The 14,407-nt window shown below is 35.9% G+C and overlaps 1 protein-coding gene across 1 annotated transcript in view; it reads right to left on the bottom strand.

The window, feature by feature from the left end:
- The window catches only part of GRID2 (glutamate ionotropic receptor delta type subunit 2), a 1,955,631-nt gene that overhangs the window by 481,145 nt on the left and 1,460,079 nt on the right, over positions 1 to 14,407 (bottom strand). The gene's annotated exons all lie outside the window — the stretch shown is intronic.

Raw genomic sequence — 14,407 nt, 5'->3', positions numbered from 1 at the left:
TAGGCTTCCATATATAAACCCATCACTGATTCTGAATTATAGTCTAAGGACCCATCTCTAGGGAGGTCAAGCATTCAGTTTCTAAACTCTCCTTCAAATTCTCAATGCTGCCAGCAAGGGCACTAATTATACTGATGATTTCTGTGGTGTGGACACTTCTCCAATGGGAACTGTGCTGAGGCCATCTTGACATTTCACATTAGCCCCTGAACAGCTGTTGGAGTTAGCAAAATTAATCACTGCCAACTTGGGCTGGAATCAAAGTGACCTAGAAGAGTTACATTCCACATCCCATTATAAATCCCCTGGGGGCAAATGCATTATGTTTTAACGTGTTCACATCAAGGAAAAGCATGTTCTTTTTATTACTGCTTACCATTACAGACTTCTGGCAGAGGCTTGGAAGCATAATCACACTGTATCTGATGCTCCGGTAAGCACTGCCTGGGCATGCATTTAAAATCAGGAAAGGTTGAATTATTTCCCAATAAGAGGAGGAACCCATTATGGTCACAGAAGCAGCAAGCCAGTCAAGCAACAATTATTGAGTCTGCTCTGGGCAAGGCACTGTGAGAAGTAGACTGTGTGGTAGTTTCCAAAGAAAACAGAAGATAGAGCATTTGCCCCCAGTGAGATTTCAAGTCACAGGGAGAAAACAGACAGTATAACAATTTTATGCAACGGCTGTTACTTTATAAATTGCTGGTTGATTTGCTTTGTTATATTAAAGATTCAGCATTCTTCCTGGAGCACATGCATGGTTCTGGTCTCCAGGAGGACACTAATGCCACAACTAGGGTTCTTGTCAGTCCCCCTCCATACTGTTCTACCCCACCCCAATTCCCTAGTTGAGTGGGGATAGGTCATAGAAATACAGGCTTTGTCGTACACAATCCCAGTCCAATACTTTTGGGAAGGATTCAGACATATACTAAGCCTAAAGAGCTTTAGAAGAGCTGTGCCTTGTTTTGATGTAGCAGGAAAAAACAAAGAGCAAAATGGGAGTTTAAGAAATAGAATTCAGTTTCCCCGGGCAACAATGTACAATAAGGGAAATAATAATAGACCTGGAGATAGAAGAGATCTGGATTTCAATCTTGTCTCAGACATTCATCAGTTGTGGCACTTTGGGAAAAAACACTTTCCTTTCCTAACTCTCAATTTCTTCATTAAGAAAATAGGGAAAATAATGCACTTCTCTATGGTTCCTTTATTATTCTCTCTGAGTTGTAGGTCAGGAAGAACGTGGGCTGCTCCGATAGCTAAAGTTCAAGATTAGAATGAAATGAAATGATCAAAGATCATCTAAGAAAAGACAATTGAGGCTCTGGGACAGCTTAAGGGGAAAAATAAAAATAAAAATAAATCTTAATTTGGCCTACATTGAGGGAACCTGGTAGTTAACAACTCTTACCATATTTGGGGAATAATGATTCTGAAGTATGTATATATTCTCTTTGTTATTAGAGGCAGAAGTATATTTAATAGATATGCAGGAAGTATCAGGAAGGATATGATATAGGCACTGCCTCACAGGGGCTTACAAATTACCCTATTCATATATTTTGTGGTCCAATGACCCTGGACTTCTTACTTTGTTTTTTTTTTTAATTTTTAATTTTAATTTTAATTTTTGTTGAAAATTGGGATTTCTTACTTTGGAAATACTTGGTATTCCCTTTCCTGTTGCAATATCTTTTCATTGCTGTTTTTCATGTCTTGAAAGCAGGCCTTCTTTCTTTACAACTTTGCTTTAGTTTGTTTTTTTTCATCTCAGATCATTTGCTATATGAAGTTTCTCTCCATCTCTTTTAGTTTCCAGTACTTCCCTTCAAAAAATTGCTTTTCTGTTTTTTATACCTACATCTATATGCTATCTTCTCTGACAAAATGTAAATTTCTTGATAGTAGAAACCCTTTTACTCCTAGTGACTTTAATATCCAGCCTAGTGCCTGGCATATAAAGGGTTCAATAAATGCTTGTTAATGGACCGAATGAGGAAGTCAGAAGTACACGAACAATATAATTACATTATAAGTCAATGTATGATGAGTTTCAAGTGATAGCTAGAGATATGATAAAGAATTCAAAGGAAAAAGGGAACAACTAGAAGGGATGTTGGCTTCCCTACTGAGGTCACTGAACCCTTTTCTCCACTGGGTTCAAGCAATTTAAAAGAACATTATCTTGGGTGAATTGAAGGATACTATTATAAAAATGAAAATCGACAGGTAAGAACAGTTGGGGAAAAGTTTAGAATGGCATGGTGAGAGGTTTATATGAGTCACTGAAATGATAGGAAACCATTTCAGAGATGTAGTTTATAGGGTACCAAACTGAGAAATAATATACAAAAGAAAATATGAATCACCAGCTTGCAAGCAGTGGAATTTGGGAAGTCAATGTACAATGTATAATAATCAAAAGCATCTCCTTGTTTAGTAATCACTAAAACACTTTTCCTAGCCTTATTTTAAGTGATTATAAATAAAATACTGGTATGAGATTTGGTTGTGAGTAAATCTCTAAACTTATCATCAGCTCAGTCTGGTGCAATGAAAATCTTATTGAATTTGGACTCAGAAGACCTAGATTTGAATTACAGCCTGTCACTTACTATCTGTGTGACCTTAGGTGAATTTCTTGATTTCTCTGCGCCCCCATTTTCCCCTGTGTAAAATGAGAAGGTTTAATTAGACTGCCTCTTAGCCCCCTTGCACTTCTAAACTTATGATGCTAGGACTCCTATGATTCAAGGTATTCTGACAGAAAATATTATAATTATAGAAAAGAAAGAGCATCAGATAGACTGAATTTTAGGCTAGCACATTATACAATAATGATAATATACATAATCATTTTTTCCTCCCCTCTATTTGAAGCCAGAAATTGGCCTCGCTTAATGTCAATCACATGCTAAACATTTATTCTTTCTCTCTTCTACATGGGGCTACCTACCCAGGTTCAAGGTTTACATTATCAAGGGTAAATCCAGCAACATCAAAATATTTTTTATTTAGGTTCAAGGATAAAAGATTGTTGGGGAAAAGACTATAATTAGGAATGGGAAACTTTCAACTCTGCTAACATGATAGGTCACACATCTCTCACACTTTTACTCCAGCATTGAAATAACAAAAGCATCAGATTGAACAACAACAAAATATCTAAAAGACAAAAGCAGTAAGAGCTCCTTCATCTAGCCTTAGACTGAACAAAAATATGTCCATATTCTACAGACAATAAAAAAAGTTAGAAAAACCAGTAGCAGCACCAAAAACAAGTAAGCCTAAAATCATGGCTTCTCTGGGGAAGCCTCAAAGAGTAGAAAGAACACTCCTGATTAAGGAAACCCCAAAGAATTCAGAAGAACAGTTAGTATAATGATTCAGGAAACATCACTTGGGGTGGAGGAAGAGAAGCAGCAACACCATGATTAAGGAAGTACTAGGCAAGAGAGTATGTGCTGCAAATCCAAAAAAACAAAAAGCAAAAGAAAGTCTCTCTACACAAAGAGCTTACAGTTGAATTGGGAATTGGCAAAATTGGCAAAAAAGTTGTACACAGGATAAATGAGAAATAAATTAAAATGGCCTGGAATTAGGAGGTCTTCTTGTAAAAATTGGGATTTTAGCTGGGACGTGAACACAGGGAAACAATGAAGTAGTGCTGAACTGAGAGAATTCTGAGCATGGAAATTAACAAGTAGAAATTACTGGAGTCAAGAGATGGAATGTCTTAGTTTGAGAAAGAGCAAAAATCTTCCAGTTCTCTGACCAGAGAAGTCTTAGGGAGGAGAGACTATCCAAGAGCTTGCTCATGAAAGCAAAAGTCCACCTAATATCCTATAGAAGGAAGTTCAAAGGATTATAGATGATCACAGAGATTTTTTATTAAGGAAACATGAGGTAGGATCAGAGGTCACTTGATACTCTGAATAGGAACTGCCTACACCAGAGCATGGACTATGGATATTGAAGCCTGACAGTGTTCTGAGACAAAGAAAGAGAGAAACCAACAGCAAGAACCATCAAAAAAGAGGTGACAGGATCAAAAATGTCTCGACTACTCCATTTATGAGAGTGGAGAGTAGCATTACCTGGCACTAAGTCTCAAATTAAGAACTAAAGCTGGGGTAGCTCAGTGGCTCAGTGGATAGAGTCAGACCTGAAGATGGGTGGTTCTGGATTCCAATCTGAATTTCAGACACTTCCTAGCTGTGTGACCCTTGGCAAAGTGCCTAACCCTACTTGCCTAGTCCTTATTGCATTTCTTCATTGGAACCAATACTTAGTATTGATATTAAGAAAGAAAGTAAGGATTTAAAAACGACTAAATGTAATGTGAAAAATTATTTGAAAAATTCTAATTGGGTGGAACCAAGATAGCAAAGAAAAGGCAGAGGCTTACCTGAGCTCTCCCAAATTCCTCTTTGAATAACTTCAAAATAATGCTTCAAAAATTTTTTTTGGAGAAACTGAAACTACAAAAGTATAGGCTGATATAATTTTCCAGTCTAATATAACTTGAAAGATGAGTGGGAAAGTTTTGTCACAATAGGGTAAGACTGCATCAGGATAGGCCTTGCCTTGGCAAGCCAGTGGAAGCCTCAAGGGCAGGAGCAACTTCCAAAACCCTCAGTAAGAGGGTAAGACACTAACAGTAAGATCATCAATCCAAAGGAGATTATGGGAGGGAGTCCCATTGCTGACACTGGGTATAGGACTTCTATGAATTGCCCAAATGCTGATTGGGGTCAACGTCTTGGGTCATAGTTCTAGAAGGAGTACTAGCAAACCAGAATATTTGGCTTCAGGAGAACAGAGACTGTGGAAGACGCAAGAAGAAAGAGAGGATTTGCAGGTCAAGCCAAGCATGCAGACCAAGCTGGGGACCTGATCTGCAAAATCAAGGTGAAGATTCCAAACAGAATGTTCCCAGAGGAGGCAATTAGGAGCCTGGCCAGAGGAGAGAAACTGGGACTTTGGCTCTCTGGGGGTGACTGACCAAGAAAGGAGAAACCTCTTCTCTGGGTTCCTGATCAAAAGAGACTGATTTTTCCTGACATAGGCACAGAGAGAGAGATCTTTGTGGTTTTTGACCGAGTCTGGACTTGATTTACTCAAGCAATGATTATCTGACTGAAGAAGGAAGATTTAACAGTTGTCCTCCATCTCTCTGGCTGTCTCTGTGTCACAGCTGTGACTAGACTGACATTTCCTAAACCCTTCATAACATTTCCTTGTAGATTAGGGTCACCCCTATCTCCTTCATCCCAATCCCCATCCTGTTTGTTCCCAATAAATCCCATTACTTGAGAAAGGAAGAGTGAAGAATGTTTCTCTGAAATCTCATAGTTCCCCTGAGTTACTTAGAAGGTGGCTAAGATCAGGGGAGGGGAAAAGGAGGTGTGGGTGGAAATTGGGAGGTGAAGGGAGAAGAAGGGTAGGAAATATCTTGACTTATTAGCAAATAGTGATCAATAGACAGTCCAGAGCACCCCTTTAACAGTATCTATCTCTCTAGCAGCATCTCTCCATCTATCTCTCATCTATCTTCTTTGTAACTAGGCTGCCTCAGGGTTCCCCTAGTAGCAACTCTCTAGCAAGCCAGAGTATATTCCTGTTACAACAACCAGTAATAGTTCCACACAGATCATCTATTTTATTACATTACCCATAAGAGAAAAGAGTGCTTGTGATTTTTCACAGACCACATGCCAAAAGATTAGTAAACATACCTCTCCACATGCCATACTGCCTTGAAAGTACTGAAAATTTAAAGATCCACAGAACATTCTCTGAAAGCAGCTGCACAAGAAATCAAAGCTTGGACAAGTTGTACCTTTACTCCAGCATCAGAGACCAACTTTAAGTTTTTTAACAGTTAAAAGTCAAGAAAAAGGACTGGAAAATGAACAAATAATAACAACATTTTCACATATCAAAACACAAACTCAGAAGAAGAAAACAAAGGCAAAATTGTCACATACAAATCCTCAAAGAAGCAGCTATGAATTGAACACAAGCCCACCAAGAATTCTTAGAATAGATCAGTAAAAGATGTTAAAAATCAAAGAAAGAAGCCAAAATGGCAAACTAGAGACATGGAAAGCTCAAATCTCTCAGAGAATCCTCTCCAACCAACATTAAAATAATGTTTCCAAAAATACTGTAGTGACAGAAACAATAGGGGGACATAGTGAAGCAAATTCCCTGCAGAAAACAACTTGGAAGGTAGGCTGAGAGGGTCTGTTTCACTAGGGTGAGAAAGGAGCACAGACTATAGCAAGACTACACCAAGGAACATGGCAAGCTCCCTCATCCCACATCTACTGCTAATGTCTAAGCATAGCCTCAAGTCAACATTTAGACCCAGAGACCCTACCTAAAGCAACAGCAGAACATCCCCACACCATCCCTTTGAAGTTCTTAGCACTAGTGGACAGTGGGCCCCCAAAACCTAGTTTGGGGCAGACTGTGACCAGAGCAAGCCTAGGAGAAGGCACAGAGTCCCTACAAAGTATGCTGTAGGCCTCATTGTGCCAGGGCTCAGGTCCTCAGCCTAGGCACAGGCAAGAGCTCTATGCCTCTCTTTGGGCTTGTACCAGCTAGGTACACTGCAGATTGCTCTGCAGTGGCAGTTGGGTTCTCACTTGAAGGTTTTGCAGTATGAGTTGTGAACTGAATCAATAATTCTGGGAAATTAAGCTACAAAAAATATACCCCCACAACTTTAGATACCTTTTTATTCAGCAATATTACTACTAGGTAAGTATCCTAAAGAGATTCCAAAGGAAAGGGATCAATTTGTGAATGATAGCTATTTAGCAATGCAATGATCCAGAGCAATTCTGAAGGATTTTTTATAAAAAAAAATGCTATCTACAGAGAAAGAAGTGAAGGATGCTGAATTCAGTCTGAAGTATGCTTTCTTAAAATTCTTTTTTCTTTCTTGGTTTGTTCTGGGTGGGGAGGCTGTTGTTTTATTTCATTTCATGGCTAATATGGAAATATGTTTTGCATGACTACACCGATATAAACTGTATGAAATTGCTTGTCATCTAAAGGAGGGGTCAGGGAGAGAATTTGGAACTAAAAATTTAATTAAAATATTAAAATTATTTTATATGTAATTAGTAAAAGAAAATATTAAAAGAAAAATTTATGCCACAAATATGCCAAAAGAAAAAAAAGTAGATGAGAATAAATTCACAATAACTATAAGCAGTTCATAGAAACAGAAAATGAGTTGGTAAAAGAACTTGGAAAAACTAAACAAGAGATTACAAATGAAGTTAAATTTATAGAGGAAAGAATACAAAGGAAAATTGACTTCTTAAAACTTAATATGGTAAAACATACCTAAGAAATGAACTCCTTTCATGATAAATGTAGGAATAAAACCAAAATATTGGAAAAAAGTAGAAGAGAATGTAAGGTGTCTGATTTGAAAAAAAAAAAGTAACCTAAGAATAGATTAAGATGCAATCTAAGGATCACTAGTCTACCAGAAAATCATGAACCATAAATGTTATATTATTTTATTTGATTATTTTTAAAAAAATTATTTATTTATAAATATTTTTTTCATGGATACATGATTCATTTTCTCTCTCTCCCCTCTTCCCTTCCCACTCCCAGAGCTTATAAGTAATTCCACTGAGTTATATACATGTGTTACCACTTTATATCTATTTACATAGTATTCATTTTTATAATAGAGTAATCTTTTAAAAACCAAAACCCCAAATCCTATTCCCAAATAAAAAAGCAATAAATCATGTTTTCCTTCTGTGTTTCTACTCCCACAGTCATTTCTCTGGATGTGGATAGCAGTCTTTCTCATAAGTCCCACAGAATTGCCCTGGATCACTGCATTGCTAGTAGCAAAGTCTATGATATTTGATCATGCCATTATGTTTCCATTTGTGTGTACAGTGTTCTCCTGGTTCTGCTCATTTTGCTAGACATCAGTTCACAGAGGTCTTTTCCAGTTCATACACAAATCAAGCAGAACAACATATATTTTTAAAAACCATGTGTTTAAAAATCAGAAATGAAAAGGTCCAAATCTAAAAGAACCAAAAGTCAAAGTAAAACATAAGAACACTGATCACTTACTGAAATAAATCCCTGAATGACACACTACAGACATAATAGACAAAATTCAAAGTTTCCAAAATAATGGGGGAAAGTATTTTAAGTACTGAGAAAGTATTCCTGTCAAGATCACACAAAACCTGGAGGTTCCTAATATAAAGGAAGAGAGATCTTCAGTGATCATATCCAAGGTAAGAAATGATGTTTTACAAGCAAAAATAATTTACCCTGACAAACTGAGTACTGGTGAAAAAGGAATCTTTAACTGAATAGAATAATTTCAAGCATTCTTGTGGAAAGTGTCAGAATGGGTAAACACTTTGAAATTCAACCACTGGAGTCAAAAGAAATATAATAAGGTAAATTCATCTGAAGAAATGGAAGAGTCTATAAATTATATAGGTCTTATATTTTACTGAAGAAGTAAGAATTCAATTTCTTATTATCTTCAAGAATCACAGTAGTTAAAGGAGATAATATTACCTACTTAAGAGAGCCAGAAATATTCAAATAAAATACTTAAGAAATTATATAAATTCAACAGATTTACATCTGTTGATGGACATACAATAGATATGATAAAGCCATAGAAACCAAAATCTTTATTGTATATTACCAAGATAACTCAGCAGCATAATTCAGAAAGAATTCCATTTGAAATGCAGTGGAACTATACAGAAAACTATAACAAACTTTGAAAGAAATATAAATAGGAATAACTAACTGAAGATATCTTAATTGCTTCTGACTGGGTCATTTAAATATAATAAAAATGAAAATATCATTAAATTAACTTGCAAATGATTCAGTGTCATACCAACATTAAAAGAAAAAAAAAACTACAGTAGAGCTAAACTGAAACAAAGCTCAAGTAACTCAATTACAATAATGAAAGAAAATAAAGAAAAGGAGTGTCAGATATGATATGTATAATTAAAAGTAATAATATAAAGCTAAAATGTAGGAAAGTTTATCAGTAGAATTTACGTATACAACATACAGAAGCAATTAAATTTAGTAGCATAATATTCAATAAAATCAAAGTCCCTTTGGGACTTTGTACAAATTGTACAATTTGTATTATTCTACAAAACTGGTTTAAAAAATTGGAAGACAGAATAAGGTTTAAATCCCCACCTTCACCACATAGAATAATAAGTCCCACATAAAGGCATAAACTAAACAAAAAGATCCCATCATAAAAATTAGATAAACATGGAAAGAGATTCTTTTTGCAAATATGAATGAGAAGAGATCATGACTAAAGGACAACGAACATTAAAGAAAATAAAACTGATCATCTTAATTTGTTAAATTAAAAATATTTTAAACAAAATAATTTATATTTTAAAATAGTAAGATTTTAAAAGTAATCTTTCTTAATAAGGAAAAATACTTATACAAAAATATTTATAGCCACCTTCTTTGTTGTGGCAAAAAAAATGAAAAAAGAGGGGTTGTCCATTGACTGGGGACTGCCTGGACAAATGTGGTATCTGATGGTGATGGAATACTATTGTGCAGAAATGAATAATGAACTGGAAGATATCTATGTGAACTGGAACGACCTCCAGGAATTGATGTAAAGTGAAAGGAGCAGAACCAGGAGAAGGTGTACATAGAGACTGATACACTATGGCACAATCAAATGTGCCAACTATGTGGCAGGCACTGTGTTACATTTTACACATTTTATTGCATTTAATTGTAACAACTCTGGGATGTGTTACTATTTTCATCAATTTACAATTGATGAAATTGAGCTGTGAATCACACAGCTTGTAAGTATCTGAGGTCAAATTTTATCTCAGATCTTTATACCAGATTTAGTAGTCTATGCACTGAAGCACCTATAAACTGCCTGTGGATACAAAAAAATGCCAAAAGACATAAATCTAGTCAGCAAAACAAACAAACCCCAAATGCCTCCTCTCAAGGAGATCACTAAGACAATATGCAAACAACTCTGTATGTTTTTGTCTATTTATGTGCATCCATACAAACATAAATGATAGGAAGAAACTTGGTAATAAGGGACCTTGAAAGTTAAACAGAGGATTTTATATTCGATCCTATAGGTAATAAGGAACTAATTGTTGGTGTTAATTGAGGGGGTGAGTGTCGGATATCAATTTGACAACAGAGCAGAGCATAGACTGGAATGATGATAGACTTGAGGCAGGAAGTCAACTAGAAAACTATTGTAATAACCTGAATGTGAGGTGTTGAGTCAATCTCATAGCTAGTGTCAATCTCATAGGAGAGAATAGACCATGTATGACAGATTTTACAGAACTTGACAACTGCATGGAGTATGGGAGTGTAGGTTGGTTTGGACTGCTATTGACCCAAGCCAGGTCTCAGGGTCTGGATGTTGACTTGGACCCAGGTTCAGAACCTGACATAGTAGATGAGTGTGTGTGTGTGTGTGTCTGTGTGTGTGTGTACTTGCTCTTGACTTGCTCCTTACACCTTATTGTAGTCTCCTGTGGTTGTGCTCCCTTTTCTCTGCACTACCCCAAATATCTTCTGCCTACCTTTCAGGTTGTTCTCTTCTTGAAAGTTGCTTTACTATCTCTTTGTTCTTTCACTCCTGTATTCTTTTTGTGGTATTTTAAGTTTGGTTGGAGAGGATTCTCATGATGGTTTTCCCTGCTTCTACTCCACCATCTTGTCTCCAGAACCAATTTATTTATAATTTTCAGAATTCTATTCAGGTACTTAATTTCTTTCCATTTATCTTTCTCTTACAGATATTTATGACAAAAAGGCTCCTGCTAAAAACTCCAGTGAATATTGTTTCACTGTCTATTTCAAATGTGTTTTGATTTCCTTTACTTTTAAATTCTATGCCATTCACTGCATTTGATTTGAGATAATTTCATCATCTATAGTGCCTTTATGCATAATGCAGTTTTCTCACTTATTGCTTTTTACCGTATCTATTTTTACTCTTGCCTCATCTAAGATCATGATGGCCACTCTCCTACTTTTTTGATTCATCTGAGTTATAATTACTTCTATTTCAGTCTCTCATTATATTCTGTACTTATCTATGACTGAATTTTTAGGTGTGTTTCTTAGAAGCAACATACATATACATTATATATAAATTATATATTATTACATAAATGAAGAGAGAGATTTGCTTTTTGATCTATTCTGTCATCCTGACATTTCATTGCACTCACATTCCATTATGATTATTAGTTACATCTTTTCAAGCTATCTTATCTTATTATAACATTTCCTATCAGTGTTCCCCCAAACACTTCTTTACAAGGGTAGGGAAACTAGAATAACAGGAAATCTAGTAATCTGCAGTTCACACAATCCAAATTCAATCCTTTATCTCTTCAACCAATGACATATTAATTTTCTTCTCCTTTCCTTCTTAAAGTCCCCTTTATAATAAACTTTTTATAGAGGAAGTGTCTTTGGCTTGTTCCTGTCCCCTCTCTAAATCTAAACTCTGTTCTGAACCCTCTCCTCATTCCCCATTTATTTCACTATAAAGCTGTATTATACTCTTTCCTCCCCTTATCTTGACAAAATAAAATAAAAAAGCAAGACTCACAAGTTCTCTACTCCTCTTCACCTTAATATTTGTTTAATAGTTTTTTTACTACAATTACAAAAAATAGTCCCTCCCTTCTCCTCTTTATTCCTTTTTAGTTTTTTTTTTTCATTACATACACATCCTTTTATTTTCTCCCCTGAGATTGTTTTTCTTCCCACTTTGACCTTTGAAGATGGCATAGTTTTGAAAAGATCATCCTATCATCTTCCCTTCTGAGAATAAACACTTGGTTGCTTTTTAGCCTTTTTAGGTTGCTCAAACTTTATTATCTTTTTAGGACTTTTTTCTTCTGTATATGCATTTTTTAAATTATTTGTCTCTTCTAATTTTACATTTTTAATCAGAAAAATTCATCTTTTCACACTTTTACTCCAACTTCTTCCTAATTGAGAACAAAGAAAAACAAACCTGTTACAAGCGTGTATAACAAATTCATGCTTGACCATTCCACTCCCCTCCTAAATCTCCTCAGCATTTTCTTTTTGAATTATTCACCTCTATATCGGAGATGGACAGCATATTTCATCATTAGTCATCGAGAATCATGGTTAGCTGTGACACCAAACAAAGTTCCTAATTGTTTCCAATGTTTTTTTCTTTACTGTATCATTTAACATGTCATTATATAAATTGTCTTCCTAGTTCTGTTCACTTTGCATCAATTATACAAGTCTTTCCAAGTCTCCTTGAAAGCATCACTTTCATTATATTATTTCTTAAAGCACAATAGTACCCCATCACACTTATAAAGCATAAATTGTCATCCCCATTTCCCAATTTTGGAAAATAGAAGATTTATCTGTTTCAGCACCTCAAATATATATATATATATATATATATATATATATATATATATATATATATATATATATATATATATATATATATATATATATATATATATATATATAGTTACCTCCTAGAGTTTTTCTTTAGGATTCATCACTTCTTTAATCTAACCTTCCTCTAATTTGCCTTTCCTTCTTATTTTCCTGTTGATTGAACTGTCTTTCTGCATCAAATTCTGTGTGCGTATTTTTCCCTCCTTTGACTAGTTCAGATGCCAATAAGATTGAAGTGTCCCCAACCCCCCTTTCTTGTTTGTTTAGATGTGTACTTTTGCCCTCTGTTTCTCTGGGATAATTTTCTCTAAGCTTCAATTCCCTTCTTTCCACACCCCACTCCCCATATGTACTCAGTCTTCAAGTGTATACCTCTCTGCTTTTTTTACAATAGTAGCTACAAATCGAGTCTGTTTTTTTACTGTGGTTCCTTGATGCTTCAATTATTTCTGTTTGTAGTTTTTTTTTTTGGTTTGACCTAGATTTTGGTTTAGATATTCCTAAAAGTTTTCATTTTATCTTTCAGAAACCATTATAAGGAAGAGAAGATCTGAGCACATAAAGTGTGCTGAGGACAGAAGCATGGGGTAGCAGAGTGAAGAGTTCTGGTGTTCTACTGGAGAAAGACAGTTGGTCATGGGCTGATTCATTCTCTCTGGTTTTATCTGAAGGGGCGCTGTCTACCTGCTTTTGCTGACTGTGTTACACCTGGACTTCTACATCCTCTCTGCTTCCCTGTTTACCTGATTAAAACATCCACCGATCTCCTTGTGTAATCCTGTATATCTGAGCCATCTGTCTGTGAGAATTTGGTTTATATCTTTTGGATCCCAAGATGTTCTTGGATTTCTAGATCTTCTGTACAGAAAGCTGCCTGAGAGAGAGAAAGCAGTAATGGTTGACCCAGCCTAAGTGATAATAGTTTATTGGTCCTACTCCTTCCAACAATCCTGTGGAAAACCAAAGCAGACATCATAGTCCTAGATTAGGTGTTTGAGCCTGAAAACCAACTCTCTGATGGGTCCCCTCCCACAAATAGTTGGAGTAGTTTAGCTGAGAGAAGTATATATTCTGGGTCTTATCCATATGTCTTCCCCAAGACAAAGAGTGAGAGTAGATTATTAGCATCCTCTCATAGTCTGAAGAGCTACTTCTCCCTGCTATAATCCTGGATGGCAGAAGAACTGGGCAATTGGATACTGATGATGGGTCAGGAATACTATTTGTTCTGCTAGTTGATTGACTGATTTTCTTTCCATCCTATTCCCTCCCACAACTTTCAATGGGGGCAATACCAGGGAATTTCAGGACAGTCTTGGTACCTAGCTCAGGTATAGAGTGTATACTATGCACTCTTTTTAGTTCTTTAATGAGAATTACCTGACTGATGGTTCTTTTAGTCTCTTGTTTCTTGTTCCTCTTCTCCCCTGGGGAATTATTTTCCTTTGTTTCTCTGGTGGTCCTAGAAAAGGCTGTACTTGGCTCTTATTTCATCATCTTTATTGGACCTCTTATGCCATGCTTTTGTATTTATTTTCTGATATTTGTGCTTATAACTTTTGTATACTTTAAAAAAACTAAAGTAGTTTGGGCATTTCTCTGTGCATGTACAATAAAAATTTTTAATTTTAATTTTTCCTTTTCATCAGAATTGTTACCAACTTTTAAATTTGGGAAGCAGGCAAATTATTATTAATTATAAATTATTATTATTAATTCCGCTTCTCTTGCTCCTGTTCCTCCTCCTCTGGGAGACCAGCCTGCAGGTAGCTCCCAGCACCTGGAGTCCTCACAGCCAGCATACATTCCCGGGGGTTACTCTGTCTTGGGCTGTGCACCCATCCTGGTGTTTTGGCTTTGACCAGTGGGCCCAGTGGTGAAA

Source organism: Monodelphis domestica, chromosome 6 (assembly GCF_027887165.1).
Source record: "Monodelphis domestica isolate mMonDom1 chromosome 6, mMonDom1.pri, whole genome shotgun sequence".
Classification (NCBI taxonomy): Eukaryota; Metazoa; Chordata; class Mammalia; order Didelphimorphia; family Didelphidae; genus Monodelphis; species Monodelphis domestica.
Note: the sequence above shows the minus strand (reverse complement) of the source record. Positions and strands in the feature narration are given on the sequence as shown.